At 40.5% G+C, this 14,315-nt stretch overlaps 1 pseudogene; it reads left to right on the forward strand.

Moving 5' to 3' along the window:
* The window catches only part of LOC116568769, a 54,520-nt pseudogene that overhangs the window by 934 nt on the left and 39,271 nt on the right, over positions 1-14,315 (forward strand).

Consider the following 14,315-nt stretch of genomic DNA (forward strand, 5'->3'; position numbering starts at 1 on the left):
GGTAGCTCTATCTTCAAGGTGCATCATCACCTATGACCACTTTTACCATTGCTATCTTAGTCTATTCTACATACGCAGCCGTATGATCCTTTTAAAATATTTAAGGTTATGCCTCTTCTTTTCTCAGAACCATCTAAATCCTTCCCATCTCATCGAGAGTGAAATCCAGAGCCCATTTAAATGCTTACAGCCTTCTATGGGATGTGCCCTTCTCCACTCTGACTTTCTTACTTCATACTTGTTTCCCCTTCAATTACTCTGCTCCAGCCTCACAGGTCCCCTTGTTATTCCTGAAACATACTCGACAAACCTCAGGGCCTTTGCACTTGCTATTCTCACTGCCTGAGACAGTCTTCCCACAGTTATTTACGTGACTCATTCATTCATTCCCTTCAGATCTCTGCTCAAATGTCATCTCTGTGAGAGGTTTTAAAATTAATCTCTTTAAAGAAACAGCTCCTCCCTTCTTACTGCTTATCACCATCTGCCATACCATTTATCTGGTTATTTCTCCTTTCTCAGTCTTCTTCCACTAGGAGGCAGGGATCAGGAGAACGGGTACTTTGTTTTCTTCTTCCCCACATCTTCAGAATCCACACAGTGCCTAGAATGTTATAAGCACTGATGAATAAATATATAAAAGCATAGAGGACAGATAGATAGATATACATTTTATTTTTTTAAAGATTTTATTTATTTATTTGACACACAGAAAGAGTCAGTGAGATGGGGAACACAAGTAGGGGGAGTGGGAAAGGGAGAAGCAGACTCCCTGCTAAGCAGGGAGCCCAATGTTGGGCTCCATCCCAGGACCCTGGGATCATGACCTGACCTGGAGGCAGATGCTTAATAACTGAGCCACCCAGGCACCCAATATACCACATTAAAAAAAATTTTTTTTTAAGGTCTTTATTTTACTTATTTGACAGAGAGAGATGACAAGTAAGTAGAATAGCAGGCAGAGAGATAGGGGGAAGCAGGCTCCCTGCTGAGCAGAGAGCCCTATGTGGGGCTTGATCCCAGGACCCTGAGATCATGACCTGGGCTGAAGGCAGAGGCTTAACTCACTGACCCACCCAGGCACCCCCGCCCCCCGCCCAATATCCCACATTTTATAAGGAAGATGCCACACCTGTTGCCTGGCTCTGTTCTCTAGCTTTGGATATAACTCTGTGATACCCCTGACACTTATGAACCTATAAATTCTCAGGGGAGGTCACTGTCGTTTCATTCTGACCCCTTCCCTTTCTACCTTGAACCAAAGGCACTCACTTATAATTCTTAGATCAAGCATTTTAGTTTTCATTTTTGAGAGGTTCAGCATTGTCTTTGATTTGTTTTCTTAATTTACTCCTGAGAAAGAACATAAAACAGTTAATACTGATGAAAAACAAGATCTTGATCCATAAAATGTCCTGATTTCAAGTTAATGTCTCTTAAACTTGGTGTTTGTTTTAAGAATATGAAAACTGTACTCCAAGTTCTGAAGCTTAGGCAGAAAAATCTAGACAGAAAAATCTAGACTTCTGAAACACATTGATTTATATCCAGCAGGAGATCTGAGGTATATGTTATTTTCCCCAAGCAGTGTACCTTTTTTTTTTTTTTTTTTTTAACCTCATAGAGGGCAGGATAGCTTGTTTAGAAAATGTACTTACACATTTTCTTCTGTGTTGAATGCTCTGGTTGCATTTGAGTGATTATTAGTGAATTATTCTGATGCCCATTAGGGATATGGATGTGTGCCAAAGTGACTGTGCTCTCCACTCACACCCCTGTCTCCCCCCTCTGGGACACACAAGTGAGGAGTTGGGAATGAAAGGGTGCAGGCAAAGAGAAAGCAAGAAAGAGCAATAACAGAGAAGAAAAGTATGCCTGAAGGCGGGGAGAGAGTTGAAAAAAAGACACTGGAAAAAATCTGAGAGGCCAGCTTTAGGGGTAGAGAACAGCTGTAGTGCATATTGCTTTCTGACAAATCAGTTGAAATGCTTCAAAAAGTCCTCAACCCTTTCAGCAAATGGAAGGGGCTTTGTTTTGTTTTGTTTTGTCTTTTTCATTTGAAAAGCATATAATGCGGTTGAGAAGGCAATGTTTAATTAAGGGGAAAACAGTTCAGTTTCTGTGAGTAAATTAATATCTACCTTTAGGCAACTTGGTGGAGTGTTTCATAAGCCAAATGGAAGACTCTGGAAAATAAAGAAGAGTTCAAGTAGCTGATCCTATGAAAACAGATTAAGGTCTAAGATTTTTAGAGGAATAGACAAGAACACTTTCGAAAGGTCCTTGTAGTAAACCTGTTTTGTATTGATTAGGCAAACCAAATCAGACAAATGGACACATTTAGTCAATTCAATTTTCAGAGACACATCCCCATAGTTGTATGGGATGGTAGTGATCTGGAGACCCAGGGTGAGGAGAACTTCTGGGAATTCGGCTTGGTATGATTATTCAAGTTGCTCATTTTACTTGACAGGTCTATGGGGTTGAGATCTAAAGGTTTACTTTTCTGTATTGCAATTGTATCTGTATGCACTAAAGAAAACTCCATCTCTATGTTAGCAGACCACAGCAGATGACTGAGAAAAAAATTTTAAGTTATTGCTCTGATGATTTCTGTCTTGTTCATTGCAAGGTTGGGGGGTTTGTTCAGGGAATTAGTTTTTTGTTTTTTTGTTTTAAAACATGGAGGCTATGCCAGGTGTAGTTGGGGAGGGGGGTATGACCATGATAAAGAATAAGACAGAGAAAATGTCTTCTACTGAGGGGCATTAAGAAATATAAGCAGGCACAATAGAGGCCATACGTTAACCCTCTGTAGATGAAAATCCAGTGGGAAGAACTGAAATTGATGGCAAATTTCTGTTTAGACTCTGGAGGATAAGCAGGATGGAAATGGGCAGAGTGAGGGGGTTAGAGAACCATTCCAGAAGAGGGAAATAGCATGAGGAAAGCTATAGGGACATAAAGAGATGGATCCAAGCTCATAAGGACATTAATAAGAGAAAAAAGAGGAGGGGAGGAAGGAAGGAAAGAAGGAGTGTGGGAGGGAGGAAGGGAAGGAGAAAGAAAATAACCAGATGATTAAAAGGCTTTGGATTCTAGGCTAAAGAATTGGTTACCGGAGAAAGGAAACCCAAGGAAATCTCTTTTTAGGAGGGAAATAAAATCAATAATATATTGCAATGGTTTCTAAATCTTTTCATATTATTATCTAAGATATTGAATCAGTGGATAAATTTGTTGCTAGGCTAACAACATTAACTAAGGAAGGTTGTGCTGTTACCCAAAGAATCTAAGTTATTAAAAGTTATATCTTCTTGGATTACATTTTTAAATTAAGACTAAATTATTAGCAGAACTTTAATCTCCACCTTAGTATTTAAATTTAAATCAAGTAACTATTACAGAACATGAACCTAGTAAATATCAACGTCAGTTTACAAGCTAATACTGCACTACACTTATGAAATAAAGCTTAAGTAAACTTTAATTTCTGCTTTTAGGAAAAAGTTTTCCTTATATAAATCATCTATCTCATTCCTCGATTGGGGATATAAAATAAGGTCCTATTTCACTTTACCTGTGCCTCACATGAAAAGTTTCTTTGAACTTAAAAAAAAAAAAGCCATTACTTTTTTGGTTTCTTTCTGATATTATTTTGCACATTTGAACAAACAGGTCAGAAATATTTACAAACAAAAGTCTGTGATGGTTTCCCCAGCCAGTGCGGGGGGGGGGGGGGGGGGTTGCGGGGGGGGGCGGGGGGCGGGGGGTGGTCCTGAGCTGGACTCCAGGGGACCACTGGCTTGCGGGTTGGGTGGATATGGCCGGGCAACCACAGTTTTTCTCCCTGGGGGCTTAGGAGGGAAAGGGAACAGCTCCTAGGGCTATAGAGTTCTTTTTAAGAGCAGCATTTGCAGGCAACGCTTCCACATCCCAGGTTTAGAGCTGCCATCAGAGACAGAAAGTTTCTAGGGTGTCCACATACTGAGTTTTGTGGGGCTCTTGAGCATGTCTTTAAAACTTGATGTTGGGAACGTCAGCAAGGTTGGAAGCTGCCCCCCAAAAATCTGCAAGTGTGGGAAGAAGGGAGAAGAAACTTTGTTTTGATTGTTGTTTATCATCTTGCTCTCTCTCCCACTCCCTCTCTTGTCCCTGTCCCCCCCGCCCCCCCCCGCCACTTCCTTTCTTACTCCTCTTTCTCAGCTCTAAATCTCTCTTTTCTTCTAAAAAGTTGTTAAAAATTAGCTTTTAGATGTAACTTTCTCTCCTTCCCCTCCTTCTCTCTCTCTCTCTCTCTCTCTCTCTCTCTCTCTCACACACACACACACACACACACACACACACACACACACACTGTGGAGGAAGAGCTGTAGTCTCTCACAGAATTTCTCTTCTGATCCCTTGGAACTGTGCGTGCATGCATGTGTGTGTGTGTGTGTGTGTGTGTGTGTGTGTGTTTCAGGTACTATGGAAAGGCTGAAAAGAAAGTTGGCTATGGGTCTACTCCCTTAGCTCTGAATCTGGCATTGGCCCGTACCTATATTTTCTGTAGGTGGCCCTAGATGATGGGGAAGGAAAAGTTTTGCTTGTGTCATGAATTACACTTTTCAATTTTCAGAGGCTTTCAGGACATTCTGGACCTTTCAGTAAAGAATACTCGGAGCCAGGAGGTCAAGTAGGTGGGAGGGGAAATATTTCCCTCAGGCACTCTGATGTCTTCTCGCTGCAGAATGCTGTGGGCTCTCACAGGGGGAATTTCCATTTGTCTGAGCCTGTGGAGTCTGACTCACTGCCTTGGAGGGCAGAGTTCAGCCCGGAGTTGGGAGCAAGCCCCCCACCCCCCCACCCCCACCATCCCCGCCTTAAAGGCACAGCGCAGGGACTCTGGCTTAAGAGAGAAGGGTGCATCAAGTAATTGGGCTCCTCTGTAATCGCCAGCCGCGTTGTTTATGTGGCAATCATTGATAAGCACAAATTCCAATAAAAAGGAAACAGTTGACTTAAAATCTTCTTGCCTTGGGAATGGAAAATACATACTGGATTTTACATGCCCTTGTGAATTGAGATCACCTGCATCATCCACATGAAGAGTAAGAATATTTATTTTATGATTAAGGTTCTGATCCATAGGGGGAGGAAAAATCATTTGCATGTCACGATTTATCCGCCTCCTTAATTCTCAGCCCACTCACTTCATAAATTAACAACAGGTAGCATCAATCTCTCTTCAAAATACGTAAGACACATGTAACCTGGGGGGCTCAGGCTTCGTGAGCTGGTGAAAATAGGTGTTGTCATTAACTCAAACACCCACATCTTATAGCTCAAGACCCTGCTTGCTTGACTGGAAAGAAGTTCACTGTTTTGGGGCGCCTGGGTGGCTCAGTGGGTTAAAGCCTCTGCCTTTGGCCCCGGTCATGATCCCAGGGTCCTGGGATGGAGCCCCTCATTGGGCTCTCTGCTCAGCAGGGAGCCTGCTTCCCTTCCTCTCTCTCTGCCTGCCTCTTTGCCTACTTGTGATCTCTGTCAAATGAGTAAGATTTTTTTTTAAAAAAGGGAAGTTCACTGTTTTCCAGAATCCTCCTCAAAATGCATTGCCACGGGGTATGCACATATATTGATAAATCACCCCTTGTCCTTCTTGGCAGAGATGACCAAAAGCTAGAACTCAACAGTCTCAAGCCTTGACACATCCAGAAATGGCTTTTGAATCTGGCATTCTAACTGTGTGCTGGGCATTGCCACTTGGATTTGGACATATTATAGCCCTGCCAGGATTGCTGCTAGAGGGGCTAGAACACAGTGATACTCCCACACAGCTGGAATTATGATGCTGCCACTCTACTCTGGGGCCAATCCTGGGAGGTGGAAAGATGCCAATTACTTCTGTGATCTGTTCAGTTAATGGGTGGGGGTGAGACAGATTATTTTCCCTTGCACTTGACAGGTTTTAGATGTGTATGAAGAAGTAACTTATATTTAACATTTTTATTTGAGAAACTTTGATGTGTACTTCAATTTACTAGCTATCACCTTTAAAACTCTTTGACACACAGAAATTATCTGGTTGATTTATCATTGTCTTTTGAAGGTTGACTCATTTAGGAATGACATGACATTTGCATTTGAAATCAGTACTGTATTTATTTCATTGTTCTGAGCCTTACTAAATAAATCTGTTTTTTTTTTTTTTGGATAATTGTGAGAAAAATAATAATGTAACAACCATTTTGGAATGTATGGGTTATCCATAGTTCACAGCTCTTTCAACTTCAGTCTTCACAAACTTTGCTCAGAACAGATAAAATGACCATGTTCTACCACAGGGAAAATTATGTTCTGGTACTGTGGCTGAAGCAAGGTTAATAATGGTAACAATTAAAAACTTTAAGAACAAGCAACGTGACTTTATCAATGTTTCTTCATTTCTAAAGTGAAAAGTTTTTTCACTCCTTAAAGAAGAAAGTAATAAAACTGATCTTAAATGCAAGGAAATAAAAATCTTCCTCATGAAGATAAAGATACATAAGTCAAGACTGGCTGAACTTGGTTGAAGTCTGTTGATTTGTGGCTTCGGATTAGCATAAGGACACATACTACACTGGTTTTTAGAAGATGTTATTAGTCGAATTCTTGATAAATGGGATGGTTATTGCATGTAGGGCTTCTTAAAAAGCAATTATTTTCCTTACACTTGACACCTAGTTAGGTTATGTGTAGAATTTAGACTATCGCTGATCAGAAAAAGTTTGAAATAAAAACTGGAATTCTGTTCAAAGTCCCAAATACCCGTTACTTTTACTTATCTAAATTCAAAATGTGAGAAGGAAAGGCAGTCATATAGTTAAGGTGAAATTTTCTTGAGTACCTACTCTTTATCCCACATTTTTCTGATTCTTTGCATGAATGTAGCCACTTATTCATCCCCAAAACTCCCCAGAGATAGTACCATTACTATTTCCACTTTAAAGATTAAAAAACAGGCTCAGGGAGGTTGAAGAGACTGCCCCCAAACCCAGAGCTTGTTAGTGGGAGGGCCGGGATACAAAACCAAGCAGTGGGCTTGGAGCCTGAATTCTGAATCACAAGGGGATGCCAAAGATGATGAAAATTCAGGAGACAAAGGAACTGGAGGTCACAATAATCTCCTAACTGAGAACAAGGATTTTAGAGAACCAAAGCGTCTGTACTGCAAACATTTTGTTTTACACATGAAGAAACTAGCCCAAGCAACTCAGATGACTTGCTGGAGGTTACTTATAGCTTTTTGGCAGCAGGGTTGAAACTGAAGACTAAGTAGATTTTCCTGCCTTTCATTAATTCAACCAATGTTTGCTGTACAAGCACATCTGAAGGTACTGAAGATACAAAGCAACATAAGACATGAGGTTCCTGCCCCTAGAAGGGTTACATTATGACCAGAACAGAGATTAACATTTGATTACTAAGACTACCAAGAGATTTAACATTCCATAACCATTCAATTAGATTACCAAGGGAGACTTGGACCACTCATGTTAAAATATTAGGAAAGTGAGCATAGACTATAAGGGAGAGAAGTGGGCATACCATCAGTTCTACCCCATTTTATAGATGAACTTATTAAGACTCATGCATAATAATATGTCAGAGTCATAACCGTCAGAAGCAGGCAAGATTGAAACCCATTTTGATTCCCCTTCGCAGGGAACAAAGTGCATGTGTGTGTGGGGGGGGGTGGGGGTGGGGGTGGGGGCTCAGTCGTTGAGCATCTGCCAGTCCTGATCCCAGGGTGCTGGTTCGAGCCCCACATTAGGCTCCCTGCTCAGCAGGTTGTCTGATTCTCTCTCTCCTGCTCCCCCTGCTTGTATTCCCTCTCTCACTGTGTCTCATATAAATAAATAAATAAATAAAAATAAAATAAATAAAATACATAAATCAAATAAATAAATAAAAATAAATAAAATCAAATAAATAAAATCTTAAAATAAAATAAAAAGGACAGTGCAACCTCTTGGTTAGAGTAGCACTTTACACAAATGAGTAAAGCTGGCCAGAGCAAGACACCTAGTCTAAAGGCCGGCAACCAAAGAGATCCATTTTTCTTGAAAAGCCCACAGTCTAACAAAGCCTCACCTTTTTCTTCACATTTAATTTCATTAGAAATTCAACCTGGGAACCCTGGGTGGCTCAGTCAGTTAAGCATCCAAAGCTTGGTTTTGACTGAGCTCATCATCTCAGGGTCAAGGGAACGAACCCCATGTCAAGCTCTGTGCGCAGTGGCACAGTGCGAAATCTGCCCCCCCCACAGTGTTCTCTCTCTAAAATAAATAAAATCTTAAAAAAGAAAAACCCTAACCCTACTGATGTGTACTGGTTCAAATTCTCTGGTTCTAGGTTGAGGAGCTTGTAACTTTAGGGAGCATCTACCAGCCTGAAAGCTGCAAGGGAGACGGCTCAAACATCACAGCAGAGAAGAGGCATGCCATCTCCCAAAAGAAAGAAAGATACAAAGAAAGAAAGATAGATAGATGGAGGGAGGGAGGGAGGGAGGAAAGAAAAAGAAAGAAAGGAGAGAAAGAGAGAAAGAGGAGCCCTGTCTAGAACGGTGCAGCCCGGGGTTGGGGTTGCCCAGCATTTGGATAGGTGGGTCATGACCTTGCAAAGAGTTTTGGTGCCTTAAACTTTGAGAAGCCCAGATGGGAGTGAGATCTGAATAACTCACTCACTTGCTGCGGTTTTATAGGGGGTGGGAGTAGGAATTAAGGGGGTGGGTGCTTTTTGCCTATCAGAATTATTGTTGATCTTGTGGTGGACTTCTCAGCTTGGGAGATCCCAACACTCTGGCCTTCCTGAACCCAAGTTCATCCACCTCCCTGTCAGAGCTAACGTGGCAGAGGTGGCTGGGCAGTGGTTACTGGCTCAGGGCCCTGAAACACTGAGTAATTCCTAGGATGGCTAGGACTGAAGGCACCATTCCAGACACTTCCACGTTGTCTAAAAGTATAAAAAATAAACACACACACACACACACACACACACACACACACACACACAAAACCACCCTACCACCATGCAGCCCAAACTGTCGGAGACAGATCCTTTGGCTCTGAAACAAGACCCATCCCTTTTATGGAAGGACATTGCTGGAAAGTTCCACAATATAGGAAAGCCAGAGTTCTTTTTCTATTTTTTACAGAGCGGGGCATGACCAAATCAGGGGTGAGGAATGAAGAGGGATGGCTGAAGAGAATCACAGCAACTTTCCAGAAATTTTTGAAATTACATTATTACTCTTGGCTTATAAAAACAGAGACTGAAGAGCCTCCTTTCAGAGCTCCTCCAGTGAAAGAACCCAGGAGGCCCCCATGCTGTGGACTTCTTGAGGAGTCAAAAAGCATGGAGTTTCTGATTTCAGAAGAAACAAGACAAGATACGTTGCACATCAAATCCTATAAATGACAACCTGGCATAACCAACAGAAATAGGCCATTGTGGCTGCGCTCTAGCCGAGTGTGTATTTATTGGAGAAGAGAAAGGCAGAATCAAGAACAAGGGGAATCATGTCAGGATGTTACTGGAGTCCAGCAGACTGACTGCCGGGAGTGACATCCCTGGCTGTGTGGAGCAGGGAGGCCCGCAGTGGGGTCAGTTCCCTGAGAACATCTGAGACATGGACTTAGAGCCCCCAAATCGATTTTAAATTGGATTCCAGGTTTTAGTGCAATTAAAAGCCGCTGCATAGTTTCGAGAAGAGAAATGGTAGGGTCAAATATTAGAGCAGTATGGTTTTTATTTTAATTAGGGCAAACCGCAGGGATTGGGATGGGGGCTGGGGGTGACAGGATCAGCAAATGTGATAGTTCACTAACCAGATCTGTGTAGGAGCTGACAAGGTCTTTCTGAAATCAACAGATTACAGCTATAGAGTGACACTATAGACAAGAGGATTTTTTTCCCCTTTAATTTTATTTGATTTAGTTACTGTGTAAGTTCTGACAGACTTAGATCACCAGCTTGATTAGTTCTCTTATGCATCCATAAACACTAAAATTATACTGTTTCATCCATTTATGTCTTTATTCACATCCACAATTTAGGCGAAGTGAAGAGGAAAAATGTCCAGATTAAGGATGACTGAATTATTTCTCTATCCTATTTTGGAAAAAAAAAAAAGGAATTCATGATTCTTTTACTTTGTCATTGTCAGCCCTACTCCTTTTGGAGGTTTATTAGTTTGAAATCTGAATGTGTTTACCAGCTGGGAAAAATCTGACATTTACTTGATTTTGTCCCTTGGAAGTAAAAAAAAAAAAAAAAAAAAATTGGCAGCCTTATTAAACAACAAGTCTGCTTATTTATTCCTTCAATCCCTCCCCAGGTTTCGAGGTCTTTTCAAAGCTCCGATAGACCTCTAACCAGTTTTCTAAAGGTAATTTCTTAAAGTGCTGCCGTTAGCCAGGGAAAATGCCACGTAGGTTTCTGGGTTTATAAAGGCTGAGAAAGCCATTTTGGTTACATTTGCAGCTTTTTGTGTGGTTCTGGGTGGTAACACCCTATTGCCAACATTATTCTTTCCCTCTTCTGGGAAGAGCCATAATTGTACTTGGCTTGGTTAACACAAAGCCCTCTGAAAAATATGAAGCTGATCCCTCTAGTGTTCTTTTGTGAAGACTACAGTACGGAGCGCCAAAAGAAGGAAAACCCCAGCAAAATATCACAGACAATAGCTCCTGAAGTCAATCTGGTTTTCAAATGACATTAATAAAATGACTTGCCATGACAATTCTGTGTGCTGTGTGCGGGGATTTACAAAAGCAAACACTGTGATTTTTCTACAATCTATCTACGTATTGTGAGTGTGTAGTTGGTTAACATTACGGGAGGACGCGCTGTCCTGAGAATTACCTGAGCAAAGAGTAAACAATTTGAATAACACTGGTCAGAGTCATCAGGGGTGCAGAGACAATGTAAACGTGCCTCGTTTCCAGAAATGAATTTACTACACTGGTTAGGATTATCTGACTCTATTCATAGGCTTTTTGGGTCAAACAAAGAGGAGAAGAGATTTCCTACATTTTTACATCCCTTTCCTGATGCTCCCTGATGTTCAGTAAAAAGAGTATGCTATCCTCACGTTTTTCTTTGATATTTTCTTCTACATTCAGATATTATTAAACAACTATTCTATTCTAGGCACTGAAGATAACAAAAGTGATTAAGATAGAGTCACTTTTCTCAATGAACTACGTAATCTCACTGGCAGGCAGCCTCTTAGACAACTGAAGTTAAGATGTGTACAAAGCACTTGGGACTCAGGGGAAGTGATATTAATTATTAATCCTAGTAAGAAGGATGGGATATTTAACCTGGGTTTTGAAGAATGGGCAGGATTCAGGGACCTCATATGGCACGCAGCTCATGGTTCGTCGGTCTTTGACTGACCCTCAGTTCCCTCAGTTTCCAAGGACAGCCACAGCAGGCTGGGCAGCTAGTGCTTGGAGCTGTGCAATCTTAATTTCTCGTGCAAATCGCCTCGAGGTTTGTCCCGCTTCTGTTCTGTGGCTCCCATTCTTCACATTAAATAAAAAGAGCTATGCCATAGAAACGCTAGCTTTCAGGTTAATGGACATGAAATAAAATCTGAAGCATTCACAGGGGTAGTTATTCAGACTGTTGCAACAGCTCCAGATTCTGAACAGGAAGCGGTACTGCCCAAGCAAAGCTAAGTGAAATAGTGAGGGTAGAACCAGATCCATTGTGTGTCTAGAAGTAGGTCCCAATTGCCGGAGTTTGTTTGTACAAGATGATCTCTAAGAGCCTTTCTAGTTGTAAGAGCCCATGAACCCATTTTCAGAATTATTATCAAAAGGGCTGATTGCCCCAGAGAGTCTAGGTAGCCGCACAGCTACTCAAGACCCTGCTACGATGATATTTGCATCAGACATTGCCTAATAAGTTCTTCCGTAAAAGGGCCGCCAACTGACAAGATGATATTAACAGTGATGTTGATTTAAAAAAAAAAAAAAAAAGTTCCCTGGATAGAAAACACTGAGTTAGTTTTCACTTTTTTTTTTTTTCTTGGTCTATAGAGATCATTTGATTCACTACATAGAACAGATCATCTGTAGTCATTGTATTCATATTTTATGTATACAGTTAAAATCAAATCACAGTCATAGAGCTAAAAACATATTGAGGGTCTTAAGAAATTGTACAATGCAAAATTGTACTGTAATTCAATGTGAATGTCACTATAGTAAGCAAATTGTATTTTACAGGCAGTTAAAGTAAGCTTATTATTATTTTGTAAAGACTGAACTCTAGTATTTCAATAGTTCCCTAATGTTATAACAACAATATGGTGTAATAGCAAAGGCACCAGATACACACACACATACACACACACGTTAATATAGATATATGTTATTCAAGTGTAAAATGCCATGGGAGGCAGTGTTGAACCACAAACTAAATAGGAGAACTAAGAACTATAGATTTAAGATAGGCATGTTTATTTCTAGCAGTCCTTAGGACACACAGAGTTTCTCTTATAGAACCTTTATTCTAAACCATGAGTTGACATTGGAATATTGAAATTATCCCTATGTCTTCAGCCTCTTTATTCCTGCATTAATCACAATACACATTGTTGCATTCATCCTGCCACTGTAAGATAATTTTTATATATGCTCTCAGAAAAACTGGAGTCTTAAGTTAATTTGGGAATCAAAATTTAAATATTTAAAAGGGAATCTGCATTTTGCAGTGAATATGTCCAACAATTACAGAAAGGGATATGACAAAGGAAGAACACATTATGAAATGGGGCACAAATGTTTTTAGGCCCCTGAAGTCTAAGAATGTCCTAACACCTGAATTTTCCTGGGCTTTATAAGACTTGGCAAATGAATGAGGTCACATCAATGGCCATGGCTCAAATTTCATTGGTTCATTTTATTTACATGACTGATTCTGGTCTTGAGCAGCTCAAAATGTTTATTCTTCTCCCAAATATTTGGAAAGTATCTAAAGGGGATGTTTCCTATATGTACAGGCATAATCGACTAACCTTGAATGCTGCTACACTTCACACCACAGCCTCTGTTTTGCCTAGCATTCTAGTTCCCCACCCACAGACGCTTATGTTCTCCCAGGTATATTAACTACACTAATATACTAATATAGCTAGTGTCCGGCACTGTTAGTTTTTACTGGGAACTGACACAGGTTCTAGGCATGCCAAATCTGGGTAGAGAAGGAAGGGAGGGGGGATCAGAGGGAAAATGGAAGGAGGGAAGACAATATTTTTCTCTCTGATTTTGTTTCATGGTTAAAAGTGCTGCTTCTGCCTTAGTATGTTACAGAGTAAACCAGCCATTGAAGGTTTTACTTAGTGCTCTTTCTCCTTGAGATTCCAGAGCATCTATATACATAGGGAAAAGATCCAATGGTAAGAAATCTGGGATTCTAATTCATTTTCTCTTCCTAACACTTGATATTAAAAACAAACAAACAAGCAAACAAACAAACCCAAGTAGGTGTTAATGTTACTTAAGAAAGAAAGAGAAACCTCTGTAACTCAAGGTTCTGGGCTTCAGCATTATGTCCAAAGACTGCAACACAACAGAGAAAATCAAAGGGTCAGTTTCTGAGTTAACAGTTTAATCAATTATTTATTGATTCATCTCCCATTTATGTATGAAGATCTGATGCCACCTAAGATAATTAGAGAAAAGCCAAGATTAAGAATGAAAGGTGAAATCCAAAGAAAAGGATAGTAGAGAGAGTGCTTAGAGAAGAAATGAAGGAAATTTACTCTGATAAAAAGGAATTAAAAAAGATTAAAGGAAAAAGACCTTTGCCACTGAGGAGAATGAGAAGGAAGGAGGCACTGTTTCTATCAATAGGTAGTTCTCTGTCTTTATTTTCAATGGCACTATAGTGTTAAATCCTGCTAGCTCTTTGATAGCTCACCTCCAGGGCTAAACTAAGAAATCCAATTACTTTTCTAGAAGCTGTAGTGATGACCAACTAAACTGTGGCCCTTGGGGACAGTATTTGTATCCTTTGACAGCAATTAATGAAACCAATAAATCAATTAGTTAAATTAAATTAAGGTCCACCCAGCTGTTTCTACAGCCCATCCATGTGTAACTAAATGTGATTATAAGGGTGCCCTTGACGTGAAACGGATACAATTCAAGTGATCTTTGCTGTCTTTATGTCCTTAACGTCTCTCCTTTACAAAATTATAGTTATTCTACCTTTGTCTTGACTCTCTATTGGATGAACTTTGCTTGGGGGAGAGTTCTTGATAGAGGCAACGGAAA

The sequence above is a fragment of the Mustela erminea genome, chromosome 11 (assembly GCF_009829155.1).
Source record: "Mustela erminea isolate mMusErm1 chromosome 11, mMusErm1.Pri, whole genome shotgun sequence".
Lineage (NCBI taxonomy): Eukaryota > Metazoa > Chordata > Mammalia > Carnivora > Mustelidae > Mustela > Mustela erminea.